This window comes from Lepidothrix coronata, unplaced genomic scaffold (genome assembly GCF_001604755.1).
Source record: "Lepidothrix coronata isolate B3197 unplaced genomic scaffold, Lepidothrix_coronata-1.0 Scaffold22, whole genome shotgun sequence".
NCBI classification, from domain to species: domain Eukaryota; kingdom Metazoa; phylum Chordata; class Aves; order Passeriformes; family Pipridae; genus Lepidothrix; species Lepidothrix coronata.
The window spans coordinates 6811706-6823772 of NW_016690202.1; the positions used below are offsets into that span (position 1 = coordinate 6811706).

General features: G+C 39.2%; 1 protein-coding gene across 9 annotated transcripts in view; it reads left to right on the forward strand.

Annotated features, from left to right (window-relative positions):
• The first annotated feature begins 1770 nt into the window (after nucleotides 1-1770).
• KDM4C (lysine demethylase 4C) overlaps nucleotides 1771-12067 on the forward strand; it is a 265110-nt gene continuing 254813 nt past the window's right edge. For 7 of the 9 annotated variants that reach the window (XR_001873728.1, XR_001873729.1, XR_001873730.1 and 4 more), the window contains exons 1-2: nucleotides 1776-1856; nucleotides 7471-7542. The gene's annotated coding sequence lies outside the window, so the exon portion shown is untranslated. Of the gene's footprint in view, nucleotides 1857-7470; nucleotides 7543-12067 lie in introns of all 9 variants that reach the window. The other 2 variants (XM_017808182.1, XM_017808184.1) reach the window with 2 other exon arrangements.

Here is a 12067-nt window from a genome sequence, read left to right on the forward strand (position 1 = left end):
ACTGCTGAGCCAGCGGCACTGACACGTGTATGTTTTGGCAATACTGTAATACACTCCACGCACTTAAGGGCCTCACAAAGACTTGTAACCTGAAAGAAGAACAGATGAGGAGAGGTGCTGACTCAACACTTTCAAGAGTTACTGCTCTACTTTTTCTTATACAAGTACTTACCTTGAGTCTTAGAGATCACATCTGAAAACAATGCAAAATCATCAATCTTTTGTGCTTTGTATATGATTCATCAAGGAGAAGACAAACTGAATGAGAAACTACATTAACGTGCACTGTTTTCTTGTAAGCATTAAACAAACATTTTATTAACACGCTCCACCTGCCAAAGGCTTGAGCAAGGAGGCAAAAAACTCCTTCTGTTTCTCCTATTCATATTCAGGGAAAGAAAATTTCTTTCCTTAGGCAGATGAAGATGACTCATTTTAGACACTGCTGGACATAGCAGTGCCATACAGAGATATTCAGAGATACAATTGCATGAGCATTCTTAACAAGTAGTACTGTTTTCAAGTGACAAAAAACCATGAATGTGTCTGAGCACAGCATAGTTATAGCATTAGACATGTTCCTGTAAAAAAAATCCAATAAAATTTTGGTATTTTCAGGTTTCTTTAATATTGAAAAAGGTTTTGGTGCTCAAAGATATACTGAAGTATAAAGATTTTTTTAACATAGTAGGTATTCTTGAAGAAGAACTGAAAAGGACTTGTTTTTCAGTTATCTTTTGGTCTCTTTTAACTATTTTCTTGAACGTAGCAACCAGAAGCCTAAATGAAAGATTAAGAGAGATTACTGATGAGAAGAAAAGTCAAAGCATATCACACAGTGATTAAACCACAGACTGATTTATTTTATCAACAATATGAACAGTCAAAATTACACTGTACCATGGCACTTCAGAATGTAAACACAAACACATTGAGCATTTGGGGCCTTTGTCACCAAAAGCAACATTAGTTTTGCAAACAAAATCACTTTCAAACAGCAGTACTGACTGATATGGGACACGGCGGTTCAAAGGAGATTAATTAGGATAACCAATTCGACCTCGCAGCATGCTCTAACAGATTCACCATTCCTATAGACCTGAAAGGTCCTGCCTGTTCAGCGTTACTGAGGTTATAGTAGAAGGAACTTGGCATGAATTTGTTCACAGAAAGCGATCAGGCATTGGAACGGACTGCCCAGGGAAGTGGTGGAGTCACAGGCCCTGGAGATGTTAAGGAAGGACGCGATGTGGCACTTAGAGCCTTGGTCTAGTTGACGCGGTGGTGTTCGGTCATAGGCTGGACTAGACGATTTCAGGTCGTTTCCAACTCAACTGATCCCGTGATTCTGTCACAGACCGACTTTGCTCGGAAGCTTCGGGCTTGTGTTTCCTCCTGCTCTGTTGCGGCAGGTGCGGCGGCGGGGGTGGCGGCGGGGGAAGCGCACAGGTGGCTCAGCGGCGGCGGGGGAAGCGCCCAGGTCGCTGTGCGGCGGCGGGGGAAGCGCCCAGGTCGCTGTGCGGCGGCGGGGGAAGCGCCCAGGTCGCTGTGCGGCGGGCGGGCCCTCTGTGGCTCGGCCGTGCCGGCGCAGCCCGCGCCGGGGCGGGCGGAAGGCACGCGCCCCTCCTCGCCGTTCCGCCCGGAAGCACCCGCGGCGCCGCCCGCGTGCTCCCGGCACGTGACGCGGGCCGCTGCGCGGGTCACGTGGCGGGTCCCCCGCCCGCGCGCGCGCGTGCGTGCGCTCCGGCAGCTGTCATCGCGAGGCCGGGACAGCGCCGGCCCGGGCGGGGACCCGCGCGCGCCGCGACCGGCCCGACCTGCGGCGGCTGCTGCCCGCTGGAGCCTCTCCGGGACAGGTGCGGGCCGGGCGTGCGGGAGCATTGCGGGGCTGCGGAGGCCGGGCCGGAGCGCGGGTTCCTCGGCGGGGCAGCACCGACCGGGCCCGGGGCGGGGGCGCGGGCGGAGCGGCCCAGGTGCTCCCCGGGGGAACGCGGGACCTCCCGCAGCCGGGACGGAGAGTCCGCCGGGGGCTCCGGCCCCCAGCGATGGGTGGCGGCTGCGGCCGAGGGGGGGGGAAGCGAAAGCGCAGGTGTGGGATCGGCAGGTCTCGCGTTCCCGTCCGCGGCCGGCGGGACCGCCCCGGGGGATCGGGCGGCTTCCCCGCGTGTGGGACGTGTGTGGACGGAGCGAAACACAGCGTTACTTCTCTCCGTGTCCTTTGGCGCTGTGCTGAAATTACTGTGGACTTTTCTTACAGTCTCTTTTTCGTACAGCTCGTTCGTTCCTGCACGTCGCTAGGACTTTGAAGCTGTGCGCTGAGTAAAACGCTCAGTTAAGCGCCGGTTCCACGTGTGTGTCTGGTTATAGTGCTACACGCTTTCGCAGCTGGTTTTGGGATCAGGGCTCTATGCCACCTTAATAGTCTTCTCTTAATGAGCTTTCTCTCTTCTTTAGTGGATTTTAGCTGGCAATCTGAAATGTGAAGTGCATGCAAAAAATTATTCCTGATAGCTTAACTGTATTAGGAAAAATACTGGACGTCCACGTGTTTGTTAAAAAATGATACTAGCTCGGAGAGTAAACAGCATTTATTTTTTACGGTTTTAAACTACATTTTTGCAGATTTATGATTCCTGCACTATAGTTATCAGCTGTAGCAAGGGAAGTTACCTGGTGGCTACTAAACGAGCACATTTTAAGCTGAAGCGTTTTCCACAAGAATGAAACTTTCTAGCAGCGTAACACAGGCTGTTTTTGTGACTCTACAATTGGGTTTATTTTTGTGTCCGTGGTATAACGTTTGTCTTGGGCTTTATCGTTATTTTTCCTTGAACTGTGGTAACTAACTGATTGCATTGCTACGAGTACCTTCCAAACACAAGAAAATGGAAAACACAAGCATGATTTCCTTTTCAGTAGTTGAAATGATAGTAAATTAAACCACTGCCCCTCATGCTTATCTTTCTCTCGGCTTCAGTTTGGAGTGGTGTTGGTGCTACTGATTGCTGGCAGCTGATGGTTTTCTATTAACTAAGTGCAGATACAGATGTGTATAAAGCAATTGCCTTTCCGTGGACTGACCCAGGAAACAATAGGTATCATCCAAATACGTGGACATGAGCTGTTGGATTAGGATGTAGATGAGGGAAAAATCTTTAGTCAGTATTGGTTTTGAAAAGTCATTTGTTTTGGTCCCTTTTTTTTTTTTGAATGATAAATATGATGAAATGGGAAAAAATTAAAATCCTGTAAGTTTAAGTCCTTAATTATTGATGAGTATTGCATGCAGGATTTTGTATCTCTTGACCTGATTTCTAAAAAATCAGTTAAATAGTTCTTCACTAAAATCTGAGTGCACTGTCACCAGTGATTTAAAACAGAAAATTATGTTGTCAACTTCTAATTATTAGAGTATTCCTAAGGTGTTAGTAGGAGACACAGTACTTAGTAAAAAATATGATTTTATATGCAACTTTTAAAAAATACTGAATTCAGTAGATGTAAGCCTTTCTGACTTTAAACAGCTCTAGATTGGTGTCATTCTTAGTTCTGCAGTTAATTCAGTTATTTACTAACTTTATTCTTAGGCTTCTTTTGCTAAGATAACGTTTCATCAGCATGATGCTGAACAGAACGTGAATGGGATTTGTGGTGGTGTCAGTTTTGGTCAAATATGTTTTATAAAGGTCGTATTTTTGTCTTACTATCCTTAGTGTAAATTAGAAAATCCCACCCTAATACTTAATTTTAGTCCACATGAAACTGTATTACTATAATTCTGTTAATACAAGATATTTTCAAGTTCCCTAAATGATTGCAGGAATCATTCAAAAAGTGATGTCCTGAAATGTTAAGATTTTAGTACTTATCTAGTAAAAAATCTCCATAGTCATTTGATAGCTTGATATTTCATATCTCAAAATAAACAAGCGATGTGTTGAGTTCTTTTCTTGATTTTCTTTTAGGTTCACAGGCAGACCCATAGGATATTTTGAACATGCGCAGTATTTTTTACTTGCAGGATAGCAGTTGTTGTGTAATCAAATCATGTAATGAAGGTGTCAATAAGAATTTGCTCATCCAAAGTCCAGAATGTGTTATAAACTCTTATTGTAGTTTTGATTTATGAAAACTTAGTATTTACTTCAGGTTTCTTGGATGCCAGTGTGTGTCATAAAAAATTCTTCTGTAGGCTTGCACTTTCCTCCAATCTGTTCAAAATGTGGATTGGCACATAGTGGTTGAGTTGTTGGCTTTGTCATATTGCTGAGTTATGCAAATACTCATTTTTATCCTTAATTCTGTTTACATCTAACATTTGTGGGACAGTATACCCTGAAAACTGAGGACAATATGAATAAAAAAGGATTCAAAACTTGTCAAGATTCTAAATTTAAGACGTTAAAATTGAAAGATTTAAAGTTCAAAACACATCTCTGTGAAAACTGATTATTGAAAAAATTTCAGTGTCTAATCAATTTCATTTTCTGATTTTCAGACATGGTAGGATAATTCAGATACAGATATTAAGGGAAAATTTTATAAACAAAATACATTCCAGTTCCTTTGTGACATTTCTGCCTGTAAAAGGTGGAGTCACTCAGTGGGAGCTGTTGGGATTTAGCTCATTAGACCTGTGATTTCCCGCTGGGTTTTGTCTGATAAAATTAAAAGGCCAGTTACTAGCCCGTAGCTTGTCTGTTAAGAAGACCTAGATAAGTACTTCTATTCATGGTAGATGTATGACACAAATTACTGTGCTGAGACAGGTTTTGTTTAATTTTCACAGTTTATTTCTTTGATTAAAACAAAGTGTAAGTTGCTAAAATGGTAAATGAACCTTTGGCTTTGGAGGTGGATAAATTGTTTATAATCATAAACTGTTTTGAAAAAAAAAGTAATTTTGATTTAAAATTAAAATAGGGGAAATGTGTAGAAGTCTGCTAGCTGCACTATTAATAAAGGCATAGAAATAAAGAAGTGCAAGAAACTCTAGGTTTTAGGAATCAAACTCTTCATGTGTGGTTGGTTTCAATGATGTATTTGGAGTATTTGATTTGAATCAGTGATGATAAATATTTCAAAACTGACATCAGTAAAAATCTCTAAAATTTGGGTTATTATTAATTAATAATAAAAGAAAAGCTTTTTCTTAGCTGATTTGTTACCTTCAAGGCTGTAGGTATGGCTTATATTTGAGTTGGTGAAACTTCTAAACTCACAATGTTCTTTTGTTGTCCCTGTGGAAATCTCCTTTGGATTTACTGAGATACACAAATCTTTGCAGAATTGTAGAATCATAGAATATCCTGATTTGGAGGGGACCCACAAGGATCATTGAGTCCAACTCCTGGCCCTGCACAGGACACCCCCGGAATCACACCATGTGCCTGAGAGCATTGTCTAAAAGCTCCTTGAACTCTGCAAGGCTTGGTGCTGTGGCCGATTCCCCGGGGAACCTGTTCCAGTGCCCAGCCACCTCCCCTGATGCAGCTTCATGGCATTACCTTGGGTTGAAAAGGATATATATATTCTGATGTTAAGGAGTTGTGAAATCCAAGATAAAACAGTATCTTTTGGTAGGAGACCTGCAAAAGCAGTTAATTACATGCCATATAGTTACGGAGATTTTTTTTGAGAAATGTATATTGGCAGAAATGACAGACCTAGTAGAACTGTTTGAAAGTGCTTAATCAGGAAGCAGTTCACATCCACCACCTGCATTTTATATCTCCATGAATATTACAGACTGTATTAGCAATGAATATTTTTCTGAACTTTTGGGTACTTGTAAATTAGCCTTTCGAAAACTGAGAGCTGGGCCAAACCACTGTCCAGACTCTGTGAGGGCTGCACCCAGATTTGATAATATTGTTACATCATTGTGTGAATTCATGGTTTACTTGCATCTTGAATAGTGCTTGCAGCTTTAATATCCATTTCCCATGACTAAAAATAGTTTACTGGAACTGATAAAGATCCAGAAATAGGGTACAATGATGATCAGAAATGTGGAATGGATTTTCTGTGGTGAGACTAGAAGTTTTCAGCTTGGAAGAGATTCACTGCATGAGACCATGGTAGAGATCTGTAAGTCATGTGTAGTCAGAAAGCAGTTTGATAACTGTTCCCAGTGTGCACATGAGGTATCAGATAAAACTAAAATGCGAAATACTCAAAATATACAGAGGAAGATACATCACCTAGCATATTGTTGATTGTAGAGTGCTATGTCATGAGATGTTTTGGATACTAAAGGCCTACAAAGGTTCAGAATTATGGGGAAAAAATCATCAAACTCCACCTAATGCGAGTAATATCTGCTGCACCTAAGGACTTCTTGATATATACGTTGCTGAAGAATTAGATGGTATTCTGGAAAAGTAAATTATAAGCTACTCCTACACTTACTGTTTACTAGATGTCTGCTGTTAGCAGCTGTGGAAACTTGATAGATCTGACTTGCTGTTGCTGAAGCCTGTGACAGGCTCCTTCCGACTAGGACTGTGGATTTCATACGTGCGATTGAATTAAAAAGAAACATGGGTGGGGCAGAGCGGCCTGTCCGATAAGGCCTAGAATCCGATCAGACAATGGGTACAATGCAAGGCATTATGCAACCCATCCTGCAGGCCATTATGCAGGCCATCATGCAAGTTGTACTGCTGGAGCCGGGGTGCTGTCTTGGTGTTGAATTATGCTAAAGCCAGCCAGGTTCACCGGGCTTCAGATACACATCCTGGTTTTTGAAGCAGGATTTGGCAGATAAGCTGGTCACTGGCCTGTAAATCTGTGACTACCAGTCCATCACTTTATAAAAGCCCAGTCCAACTTTCACATGGCAGACTCTTCCACATACTTTCTTGAAGTGTGGAGCTTTTCCCGTGAAGCAGGGACCCGTCTTCATGGTTACTCCCCAGGGATTAAGAGAGATCTGCCAGCTATCTTGTATTGTGAATTATATCAATCTCTACTTAATGGTTGTTTCTTTTGCTAGCTTTGATACAGTTGCTTTAATATAATTGCCTTGTTACAGTGCCCTATACCCCTTTATGTTATATAATGCCCTTCTAGAAGGTTTTTAGCTTTACACTGTGTAATACATAATTTTGATTAAGATCTTTTGTCTGTTCAGTTGTCATAGTAAATAATTCATTTTATATAAATATATCCGTTTTGCCATTATTAAAAACCTATAGGACAAAATGATTTAATCAGACCTCTGTAATTCTTTAAATTGAAACCGTTGACACAGCCTGAGGCTAAGATAGGATTGATTAATCTGCATCTAAACCCTTCTCTGAGAAGTTTAGAAAGCAAGGGAGTCCTTTCTGTACCTCCTGACTGTACGACAGGGCTTTTTAAATAACTTGTCTAAGCCTTCCACTCTCTCCTGTGACAATGGGTTGCAAATAAAAATAAGAAAATTACTTTTTCTGTCTGTTTTTTTCTTCTTGTCCTTTGTCCTAGATCAGTTATTTCAAGATGTTTTTCATGCTGTGAGCTTGGTGTGGGAGAAGAATATCTATGGAATGAATTCAGGTAATATTTCAGTTCAATATTTATGGGTTTGAATTAGGCCATTTTTATATTTTTGCAATATTTTTTCTGTAAGTCTAGTACCAAACACAAAAATGCAAACTAGAAATGAAGTTTGCAAACTACTCAGAGCTTTATAGTAAAGTTGAGATGGTTTCAGGAGCTTCGGAATATGGTTACCTACCCGGATTCCTGGTTTCTTAAGTTTTTATAGTCTATTAACATCATCAATACTCCTAACATATTAAATTTAATTGATTCTTCCTTATAATGGTGGATGTCTGAGGAATGCATACCTAATTATGAGAGTTGACCTCATCTCACAGATACAAAACTCTGTGTCCCATGTATTTCTTTTATGAGTTAATACAACCAAATAATCTAATTGACAGATTTGGAATTTCTGGTAGATAGGATCTCTTTCAAAGCCAGGTACATAAAATAGGCAGATATAATTTGCCTGCACATTTACTGTGATTAAAGGAATAATTCAAACATAACTGCGCAAAACCAAATTACATTGAGAATTAACTGTTTGCATGCTTGGTAATAGTTGAACATGCAGACTGTGCTTTTATGTTTTCAATTACCTAAAAGTAATTCCTATAGCTAATCATGGGCCGTGCATTCATGTAGTATCTTGCATCTTTGAATTAACTTTGTCAAACAATATGGGGAGTTGCGTGGTACCTACTTAGAGGTTATGCTAAAAGCTTTAAAAATGATATAGAAAATGCAGAAGTGAATCTACCCTGGCGTGTTTACCTGTGTTGTAGATAAAATTGCTGCTTAGACTATTGTAGATTAAGACATGGTTTCCTACTAGTTTCCTTTCCAGCTCTTGCAGAGATGGTAGTACAAACGTCTTTATTTTGCAAAACAGGGTATGCAAACAGGAGGTTACAGGAGCTAATCATAATTTTCTTCAGATTTTGTCAATAAAGTGTTTTTATTGAATGATTCCTAAAAAATGGCAGCTAGTATTTCATAATGTGAATGCTTATCTTGTATTTTTTTAGTTTGAAAACTTTTGTATCTGACAACTGCTTTCAGATATATTACTTCGTGTTTTTCAGATCAGCTTCAAGAAAAATGTTGTGGCTTTTTGTGCATGCCTTTCTGTGGACAAAATTATTTTCTTGTTATTAGCTGTTTAAAAAAAATTCTCAGAGTTAATTCTTCCTCAAATGCTTGTTGTTCCATAGTTAGCGTGGTTGAAAATTTGCAACAAAAGAAAAAGGGAAGAATGTATGTTTTAGCTAATTTATCTGTGGGAAGCGATGACCTTCAGAGATTTGATCTCTTCCTTCTTTTTCTCTTTTACTGGAGCTTGCTTTGTGTGATTTGTTTAATTTGGATTGCTGAGTAAAGGTTGTGGATGTTGATATTTTATGTATTAGAACACACTGAAATAATAAATAATCTTATCTTTCAAAATATGAGCACATGACGCAGGTATGACACGAGTGGTCTATAGTTACTTAGCACTTTGCCATGTTAGCTATTAATTTTGTGTATAGTGCAGTAGACAGAGGTGGCTGTGCTTTTCTGCCTTTCTTGTTCAGCAATACTTTCAGTAGAGGGGCCAAAGTGGGCAGTCAAGAGATGCCTCCCACAAAGCATCTTTGGAAGAAATAATTTGTCAATATTTTGTCTTGTGTCTTAAAGTCAAAAAGTTTTGGTTACCTGCTGCTGATGAGTGGATCTCAAAGTACTGGATTGTTCATCTTACACTAGAAGGAAAAAGAGAAACAATACTGTAATAATGAAAGTTGGTTTCATGTAGTGAAGGCTGCAGGTTTTTGCACATTTTAACCAACTGCAAATTAACACATGCTGTTTTTCTAGTGTGTTTCATTCTGGTTTAGTATTTTCTAGTTTTGTGAATTGGCATTATGCTTGTAATTTGATTAAACACAATTGCTAGTTTGGATTTCTGTGATAGGTATCAAATAAATGGAACTTGGAAGATGTTTTCCAATTCTGGGAATAATGTATTCTGTGTTCTTCCGAGGGTGTGGAGAATTCTGCATCAAAGAACAGTGTTTAACAGATAACTCTTCCACCAATACATTTTATTTAGTATTTTGACACCTTTAACAGTATGGCAAGTTGTAGGGATTACAATGTTTTGGCAGGGGAGGCTTGAAATTGTAGCTGCCTGGTACTAATTTGGATAGTTAAGCTTCAGTTGACTGTGGTATGGTATAGAAGTTCTTCTCTTGGGATACAGAAGAAACAGTTCTGTAGATTCTGCACTTAGCAAACAATCATGCAGAATACAATGTGTGATCAAGCATGGAATATGGTACACTTCTGTTCTTCAGTATCAGATCTGTTATGTTTATACAGGCTATGCTGTTCAAATATTACAGGAGTTATTTAAAAAGCACTTTTCCCTGTCATCGTAAGTGGTGAAATGTGTTTGCATCTTGGATTATGTAAAGAATTGTAGCATTAATTAGATTTCGTCTTGATGTATGTGAGCTTTTCTAGTGTTGAACTCTGGTGTTTTGGCTTACATTCAGTAGGTTTCTTGGGCCATTTACTGGGATAGATGTGGATGGCTGAACTTTGCTGACCTCACGTTTTCACTGCTGTAGTATTAAGACAAATATAGCATTATTATACTCCTGGCTGATGATTTGAGAGTTTGAACAAGGCCTTACAAAGGCTATAAACTCTTTAAAAGGAGGATCAGGTTCTTTAACTGAGCTACTGGCTTTTTAGCTGGCATCTTTGACAAACTACATGCTTGTATTTTATCTAAATTTTGAGTTCTTTAATCAGATATCTTTCAAGACATAGGCAAACTACTTGGTCACCAAGAAATTGAAGCTTTATGGACAGGTTTTGCAGTTTATTGGATCAGGTTCATAGCTTGGGCTTGTTTGGCTAGAGCTTTCCCATGATTAGCTAAAGAAGTTTCTTCCAGTGTTAGCAAAGTACTAATGCATGCTAATTTGAGTGGAGTATATAATTTATTTACATTGTCCTCTGCTTTTCTAGATAGTAATGGGCATTTTTTTCAAGTGCAGTACTGTCTTGCAAGGGGATAGAAAATGGCTGATTACAATGCTGGTATTAGGGATTTAAAATAACTGTAAAATTTCCCTGTGTATGTATTACTTGTCTTTCTATTTCATAATGTGCAGCCTAAATGGGCATATTGCCCATTTATTTTTAAAACTAGGTATTTACTAATGTCTTACACATTTTCATTGTGTAGTAGTAAACAAAAACTCTGAAAGTTTTATTTCTCAGGTTGTACAGCTTTGTAATATGAGAAAATAAGTAGTTATGCATACACCTCAGTGTAACAGTTGAGTCAGTGATAGTGTGATTGCAGTGTGGATTTTACATTAGAATGGCCTCTTAGCAGTTATGCTCTTGTCTGCAAAAGGACCTCTGAAAGCCTCTTAACTCTTAAACTCAACTGTACATTATGCTCTCTTGTCTTAATGATTTGACTAGGGTATAACTGAATTTTTGCATGTGAGAAAAAGAACAAAAGTAGGCATTGTTTGGAGAAAGTATATAGGATTCTTGAATTCCAAAAAGTCCTTGAGAGAATTACTATTGTATTAGAAGTTAAGAGAATTTAATTGTAAGGCCAACATTTTCTGGATGGTTTGTTTTTTGTGGTAAATTTAAAACCTGTAACTCAGTACTGATGCTTTCTGTTTCAGATTGGCATTTGTAATGAACAAATGCAATAATTGAATGTGAAATGAATTTAAGAAGTTCCCACTGATAGGTTAAATTACTAAGAAATCTTAAAATGAGTAGCAGCATCTAATAAATGGACTTCTAGCATAACAATTACTGCATAGCCTTTATGGTCTTTCTGCCTCTTACACTAAGGATGCTATATAGTAGAAACTGTTCAAGGCATGTTCGTACAAAGACTGTGCTTATCAAAGAGCAATTTTACGCAGTAAGTTAATGAAATGGCACTTTTTACTGTGGAAGAAGAGTAATAGAGGAGCACGGACTGGACAGTTTATTTGCACCAAAAGAAGCTGACTGGTCTGTGTGGTCATTGCTTAGGGGCCTAAGATGCATGGAAGCAGGTAGATAAAAGATCCTGTGAAATACAGGATTTGTATTTTTCATACTGCAGTGAAGCTGGGCAAAAATTCTGCCTTTCCAATGCTGTACCTGTGTTCATGATGAGTTGAAAGTTATTCTGCTTGTGATAGATTGAACTTCATCACCATACTATTCAGTTATATGCTTGCGTCTTGCCTTAATTCCAAAGAAGCAGAAGAATAATTTTGTTAGTATATTTGCAAACAGGATTTTAGGAATCTAGTGGCCAGAGAAGAATGCTGATGTGTGATTGTGGAAGTAAATGAGTAAATCACTGGTTATTAATTTGATTAACAGTCTTTAACTTAATTTCTTCATTGTGGCTAGGTGCTAGAATATATTCAGTTTGTTTGGTACCTTCCTGTTTTTAAAGGTGAGATGTTTTAGTTAAGAGGAATGTTTATCATACCAATTCATGTCATAATAAGCTTGTTGT